This window comes from Triticum dicoccoides, chromosome 2A (assembly GCF_002162155.2).
Source record: "Triticum dicoccoides isolate Atlit2015 ecotype Zavitan chromosome 2A, WEW_v2.0, whole genome shotgun sequence".
NCBI lineage: Eukaryota > Viridiplantae > Streptophyta > Magnoliopsida > Poales > Poaceae > Triticum > Triticum dicoccoides.
In genome coordinates, this window is record NC_041382.1 from 677,261,071 (window position 1) to 677,269,368 (window position 8,298).

Genomic DNA, 8,298 nt, shown 5'->3' on the forward strand with positions numbered 1-8,298 from the left:
AAAAAAAAAAAAGCCGGCGAGGTTTGCCGGGAATCGGCGCCGGCGCGCTCCGGCTCTCTTCCAGGGCGCAGTGGGCTTGCCTCCCCGCCCGACGCAACGGCGAGTCCGTCGCTGCTGCTCAGATTTTAAGCTTCAAAGACAGTAGAGTGGCCCCAGTGCGCCACCGGTGTTCTGCAACGGAGGTATGCTCTCTTCACATGGCAGTGGTGCGGATTGGCTCCATCGAGCACAAATATATCGGCGAGGATTATAAACCTAATAACAGTCAGCGCCTAGAATATTACAGCCGATTGTTCCAGGTGTAGGTGTAGCTGCCGCCCTAGTTTTTCCCCCCCACAAATATTTCCAGTTTCCATTGGGTGAAAAAATCGGGCCAAGTTCTACAACCATAGTATACTGTGCAGTTTATCAAATTGGTGTTGAATTATTGGTTTTCAGTTACGACGAGCACCGAAGAAAGATCGGTACATTGCGGACTAGATGTACCTGTTTTGGATCACCCAAACTTGGTGTGAGATGTATGTGATTAACGTTGTTTGTCTCTGATCTTGTCATTTCAGGGACTTCAGGAAAAATAGCTTGACCGGCCCGTTGCCAGCGTTCATCGGAGAACTGACTGCGCTGAAGTACATGTAAGGCTTTCGACGACTCAACACCTTTTGTGCATTACTCGTCTTGATTTCAGCCGATCTCACACTCTTTTCCTCTAATGTCGCAAGAACCGTGGGCACCAATGCATTATCCGGACCTGTCCCAAAGGAGCTTTGGAATCTTACAGATCTCGTATCAGTGTAAGATCCAATCTTGTCTTCTGATGAGTAATGTTAAATATTGATAGTATCTTCTAATCAGGTTTCAATTTTTTGATCATTTCTTTGTATCAGTTGTATGAGTTCGGGAGTATAATCAGTTAATCACTCACACAAAAGTGCATGACATTGTATACTGTGGGCTTGAATTTTGCATAGACAGCATAGCAACACTACGGTCTAAGTAGAGCAATAGAGTATGTTCTTTTATGTGTCTTCCTGTTCATGCAAACTGAAACAGTTGGAATAGAAAACCTAACCAAATCAGAGTGCCTTTCTCTTCAAATATCGAGCAGCATTTGGACTTGTAAAAGGGATTTAGTGGCACTTCCTTTTTAATATTGCTCTAGTGTTGACCTGGTTTATCTCGTGCTTTCAGTGCATTGGGCTCAAACCATTTTAACGGCTCACTTCCAGACGAGCTGGGAAAATTGACAAAACTTCAACAGCTGTAAGTAATCTATTTACTCACTTTTACATTGCCATTTGCACATGCCCGCATGATCATCAGTGTTCTCTGCATTGTCCAGATCGATAATAGTCTTCTTGAATGGAAAATGATGTATGTCTTTGGAATGTAGGTACATTGATAGTAATGACTTCACTGGTCCTCTACCAGAGGCGCTGTCCCAGCTTACGAACCTGTCAACCTTGTAATTTTCCAAACCAAGATATCAGTGTAATTTATACTAAGGTTTCAACTTTCAACCAATAATCTAGGACACTCTTGTCATCGTGAATCCAGGTGGGCATCAGACAATAGTTTCACCGGGCAAATACCTGACTTTCTTGGGAGTTTGACCAACATGACCCAACTGTAAGATATATGCTCCACCAATCACTAATATTAAATGTTTCTCGAACTTTTTCTTAGCATAAATGGTAGCCAAGGACATTAATAAATAGAAATGGTTTGTATTGCTTCTTTGTTAACAAAATATGTATGAGCTTGTAGGAGGCTCCAAGGGAACTCTTTTCAAGGACCGATTCCCAGAAGTCTTTCTAATCTTATCAAGTTGACAAGCCTGTAAGTTTTAGTAGTTTCAGTTTCACTAGCTGTGTTCTCATTGCAAAGATAAGCTTGTGGCACTGACAGACGCATTGAGTGTCTGAATATAACAGGAGAATAGGCGATATTGTAAATGGAAGCTCTTCAATGGCATTTGTCGGAAACATGACATCTTTGGGTGAACTGTATGACACGTGCTTTTTACTTTCCTTTCCATGTTAGTTTAAGATCCTGATCATTAAACTATTTGACCTGCAGAGTATTGAGGAACAGCAAGATATCTGACACACTTGCATCAGTAGACTTCTCCAAATTTGTAAATTTGACTTTACTGTAAGCATTCTCCTTATCAGAAAAATCAGAGTCCAACGGAAGCCTTTCTACTATGGTATAATTTCAGTTAAAAGCGCGGTACTTTGTTGTCTGATACTCCTTGTCCCATTGGTGCAGGGATTTGAGTTTTAACAATATCACAGGCCAAATGCCTCGGTCAATCTTTGATCTTCCTATGCTTAGTTATCTGTAAGCGCATTACTTGTTAGCATTTTCTCATAATGTTTCTTTTGAATCATGTTTCTCTAATGTTTGCAAATATTCCTCTTCATCAGATTTCTTGGCAATAATAGCCTTTCGGGAAGTCTACCAGCTACGAAATCTCCTCTACTTGCCAATTTGTATGACCATATGCTCCTTGATTTTCACTTCATATTGGCCTCTACAAGAAAATATGTCTCGATCTACTTACTAATTTGTTGTGTTCATTTTCAGAGATTTTTCATACAACCACCTCTCAGGAAGCTTTCCTTCTTGGGTTACCCAGAAAAAACCTACAATTGTATGCTTCATGATTATTACTGATTAAAGATACATAGCCAGTCTGATTGAATTAAGCAACAAAATCTGATTTTTTGTGCTTTAGGAATTTGGTGGCAAACGACTTTGTGATCGATAGCTCCAATAACAGGTACTTGCTGCATTTCATTTACTCCTGCCAAAATCATGTAGGAACAAATATTCATCTCAGTGTGTTTTTTGAAGAATAATATATCCATCTGAGCTTGTAAGTGGAATTGAAAAATATTCACTTTTTTCCCATTTGCAGTGTTTTGCCATTTGGGTTGAATTGTCTTCAGCGAAATACCCCCTGTTCTCTTGGCTCTCCGCACTGTAAGCTTTCAACTCTTTGCATCTTTTAGTACACTACAGTAATTTTAGACCCTTAATTGCAGATTCCCAAGTAAAGATTAGGGCATGTACAATGGTGCTATCTTAGGAGTGCCACGTAGGATAAATGATGAGGTGGAGGAGAGAGAACTCATAAGAAAAGGCTTGTCTTCTCTTATTTAAGAGAAGACAAGAGATGATCTCTTAGCACAATATGTCTCACCACATTTTTAGGAATAACCAGTTGTTGAAGATAAAGCTAAGAGATGACCCATTGTAGACTATTTTTTGTCATCTCTAAATTACATGCAAGACTTAAGACAAGACTATCTTATCAACCATTGTACATGCCCTTAGTGTTTTGTAACTTGTGTGCAGCTTCCTCCTTAGCGGTGGACTGTGGTGGTAGTAGAACCATATCAGGCTCAGACAATGCCATGTATCAGGCTGATAATGCCAATCTTGGTGCTGCATCATATTATGTTGGGGGTGCACCTATCTGGGGTGTTAGCAGTAGTGGAAGATTCATGGACCCACCCAATGGAAGTTACATAATCTACAGTTCACGCCAATTTCAGAACACACTAGATTCTGGACTGTTCCAAACAGCAAGGATGTCACCATCATCTTTGAGATACTATGGCATTGGACTCGAGAACGGAAACTATACAGTGACACTTCAGTTTGCAGAGTTTGACTCCCCTGATCCCCAAGCTTGGAAAAGCAGAGCGAGAAGAGTTTTTGATATCTATCTCCAGGTAGCTTAGAAGCTTAAATTTCTCTGCTGTCTGATATTTTTAGCTCATCTACTGTGAAACCAATACATTCTTTTGATTGGTGTCTGTATAGGGAGAGCGCAGGGAGCAGAACTTTGACATAAGAAAGGCTGCAGGAGGGAAATCTTTCGTTGTTGTAAAGAAGCAGTATGTTGTTCCTGTGGTAAAAAACTTCCTTGAGATTCATCTCTTCTGGGCTGGCAAGGGTACTTGCTGCATTCCTACTCAAGGCTACTATGGGCCTGCAATATCGGCTTTGAGCGCAACCCCAAGTACGAACCTGAACTGGAACTTCTTTGTTCTACACTGCCATCTTGAAGTCAAATTTGAACTAAAACCACGTCACTTATTTTGGGACGGAGGTAGTACTTGTATAACACAGTGGCCAAGGAAACATGTCACTGTAGTATCGATAGTGCCAGTGTTTTTCACTTCTACCACTGGTGTATTTAATATCTAAAATTGAACATGAAACTTTGATGTGAAAGATACTTACAATTTGAAATTAGTAATCAATCTTTTTTGTGACCGTTTCCATTAAAAAGATTAAGTGGTGCTCTGTAATATAGTTCATGCCAGTGTATGCTCACTGGTTGATTCATGTCTAAACAAGTTGAATGTTTTGTATTTCAATTGGAAATTAGCATAAATGTTGGAAGACCCATGATGAGGGTAGAAATTCTACACGATTCACTTTTGTATTTGATGTAATCATAACTGTGTTAAATTGCTCGTCTTGCATTGCAACTAAGCATCATTCATTGTTTTGCGTACTCAAACTAAGTTAACTTTTTTCAGATTTCATCCCTACTGTGCATTACTCTGTGGACAACAAGAGCAGCAGTAAAACTGGTGTGATCGTTGGAGTTGTAATTGGTGTTGCTGTTTGTTTGCTGGCTGCTCTTGCTGGAGTCTTTGTATGGAGGCAGAAAAGGAAAAAAATATTATTGGAGTTAGAAGGTACTCCTTGATATTCCAGGATCATATTGTTTACTTTTCTGTAGACAGAATTATGCTAAGGATCATTTTTGTCTGTTGTGCAGAGCTGTACACTATAGTTGGAAGACCAAATGTATTCAGTTATAGTGAGCTAAGATCAGCCACAGAAAATTTTGATTCCAGTAACCTACTTGGTGAAGGAGGATATGGATCAGTTTACAAGGTTGGCTCGTTTTACTATATATCTGTATTTGGTAAATGCTTAGAAACTGCTTGGTCATAATCTGAACTTGAACTTAGTATACATCTGTCAGATGATATGCGTAAATTCATCATTGTCAAGTGTATTCATTTGCTAGAACCTGGTCAAAGCCTGACCTTAATTGATTAGTGCAACTTCCTTGCAGGGTAAGTTAAGTGATGGTAGAGTGGTGGCAGTGAAGCAGCTCTCTGAATCATCTAATCAGGGGAAACTTCAATTTGCTACGGAAATAGAGACTATATCAAGGGTGCAACACCGTAATCTCGTGAAGTTGTATGGCTGCTGCCTCGAGAGCAAGACACCGCTGTTGGTTTATGAGTGCCTGGAGAATGGAAGCCTTGATCACGCGCTGTTTGGTATGATTTCATTCAAGATCGACTATGACTCTGCTGTGTTGAACCTTAATTTTATAAAAATTAAAGCCCCTCAATGTTTATCTTCAGGAAAGGGAGGCTTGAACCTAGACTGGCCAAGACGATTCGAGATATGCTTAGGCATAGCAAGAGGTATAGCTTATCTCCACGAGGAGTCGAGCGTCCGCATTGTGCACAGGGACATTAAGGCCAGCAATGTCTTGCTAGATGCCGATCTCAACCCAAAGATCTCTGATTTCGGGCTTGCCAAGCTTTATGATGACAAGAAGACTCATGTGAGCACAAAAGTTGCAGGCACATTGTAAGTGCATCTCCATCGACGCAGCCCTCATGAGTTTGTCAAATTAGTTTGTAAATGTTCTGACGGTGATTGGTTGGCTTTCCTTTTCCAAAGTGGCTACCTTGCACCTGAGTATGCCATGAGAGGTCACATGACTGAGAAGATTGATGTTTTTGCATTCGGTGTGGTAGCGCTGGAGATTGTTGCTGGTGAATCAAACCATCACACTACGCTTGAAGAGGAGACAACTTATATATTTGAAAAGGTAAAGATCAATAAAAGCCACAGTACGTTCGAAAGTTAAATTTTGAAATGTTCTCGAAAGTAAAGCAGCAGCTGTGCTTTGGTCGGTGTATTGTCGGCAAGATCTACAGTTGAAATTTGTACTACAATCACTGAAACTGTCTGATGTTTTCAGGTGTGGGATCTTTACGAGAACGGCAACCCTCTGGACTTCGTGGACCCCAAGCTCTCGAAGTTCAACAGCGAGGAGGTGCTCCGGGTGATCCTTGTCGCGCTCATCTGCACCCAGGGATCGCCCCATGGGTGGTGTCGATGCTCACGGGAGACGCCGACATGGCCGGGGAGGAGGTGATCAAGCCGAGCTACATCACGGAGTGGCAGGTCAAGGCCGGGAGCAGCAGCAGCTACACGGGCACGAGCAGCCAGGCCGGCCTGTCGTCATCGTCGACCACGCAGCAGTCTTCCGGCGGTGGCCACGCTGCAGGTGGGGATGCCACGCCGGCGACCGGAAACCCGTCGCCGATGTTCACCTCCATCATCGACGAGGGCAGGTGAGGTGCGTGCGTGCGCCAAGGTGTTTGCTACGTAGTTGTCATCGTCAGGTGGTAGTATGGGCGAAGGAGAGTATTTTTATTTTCTTCTGCCGCGAATGCTAAATTATTTTCCTGCTCTATGAATGCAATAGCTTCCCAGATATATGTAAGCAGAAGATCTCCTTGCACATGCTCTACATGTACAGCACAGGACAATGGGCCCCATTGTCATTGACTTTGCAGTGATACTATGCACTGGGTGTCTTAATTACTTGATCTTCCTATGGTTCTGTAGGTGCACATCACATCTATTTATACATCAAAGCTGAAACACTTTGTCCAGCAATTCAAGCTTGTTGCCTGATACTTTTTTCTTCAGATTTTGTACGCTCCGAGAATAAGCAGGGAAGAGGAAGAAAGAGAGAGCACAAGAGCACTAGGAATGGGAACATGGAGGAAAGCTTAACTCTTTTGTTTTCACCTCTAGTGTTGGAGGTGCAAATATTTAGTTTTGTGCTTTCCTGATCTCCCATTCCTATGGTTCTTGAGCACTCCTCCCTCTTCCCTTTGGCTCGCGCAATAAATAAATGCACAAATCATAGATATGTATGCACATACTTAAATAATCTGAGATCTAGCTAGAAGGCTAGTCGAGAAGAGGGAGAAAAGAGAGCCTGAGAGCAGTGGGAATGGGAACATGGAGGAAACCCTAACTTGCTTTGTTTTCACCTCTAGTGTAGGAGGTGATAATTCAGCTTGGTGTTTCCTGATGCCTCCTATTCCTATTGTTCTCATGCACTCCTTCCTTTTCTTTTGGCTTGCTTGGTTGCTTTAGCTATGTGCACACATATCCGATGTGAGATCTCAAAAGCGAGCTAGGAAGAGGAAGAAAGAGAGGGCCTAAGAGCGGTGGGAATGAGAACATAGAGGAAATCCTAACTTATTGATTCTTCATCACTTGTGTTGTGATGGAAATTTTGTTTGGTATTTCCCGATGCCTCTCATTCCTATCGTTCTTATGCACTCCTTCCTCTTCCTTCTTGTTTGCTAAATTGCTTTAGCAGAAAAAAACATATATGTGCATATATTCATGTTATATGAGATGTCTAATGTGAGACAGGAAGTGGAAGAAAAAAAGGCCTAAGAGCGGTGAGCACGGGAACATGATGGAAGGCTAAAGACCTTAGATCCTTGTCTAACAGAGGCTTTGTTTTGAGTTTCCATGTAGCCACACATGCCTATTTTTTTAACCTTGCCACCCATGCCTATTGTTCTTTGGTTCTCCTTCCTCTCCCTTTTGGATCACACAACATAAAAAGGATTCATAGTGTTAAAATGATTTCGTTCAAGTTCATACACCCCGCATAGTTAGATTGCTAATTTTAGTCTTTGTTTCTCTAGCATGCCTTAATCCATTCACAAGATAAGATGTCGGCTTAACATGCAAACTGCTTTATACTTGATAATTTGGTAGTATTGTTTCATTTGGAAGATTCTACTTGCACCATGAAACACACCAAGACATTTAATTTACCTGTCAGATAGTACATACATGAAGTACACGTCGCTATATCTGGAAAAGAGCCAATTAGTTGTAAAAACATAAATAAACACACTTTTAGGCTTGTTAAGATGAGACACAACTTTAATACATACAATGATGCAGATTCTACACTAGTTCCCTTTGAACTCACGATGTACAGAAAATTGTATCAATGAGACACCAATGCCGACCATTGTAGATAGGAGTCATAGCAGAAATTAGAGTGGCAAAGATGATAGTCAGCTCATAAAACATGTAACAACACATGCATTGCAGCTTGTTTTTAGCATCCACCCTGTAAAATGATCTAAATAAGCAAACTGTTCCTAAAGACCTCACACATGCACATAGCAAACGAATGGATAC

At 41.4% G+C, this 8,298-nt stretch overlaps 1 pseudogene; it reads left to right on the forward strand.

Moving 5' to 3' along the window:
• The window catches only part of LOC119356178, an 8,882-nt pseudogene extending 2,303 nt beyond the window's left edge, over positions 1-6,579 (forward strand).
• The last annotated feature ends 1,719 nt before the right edge of the window (positions 6,580-8,298 follow it).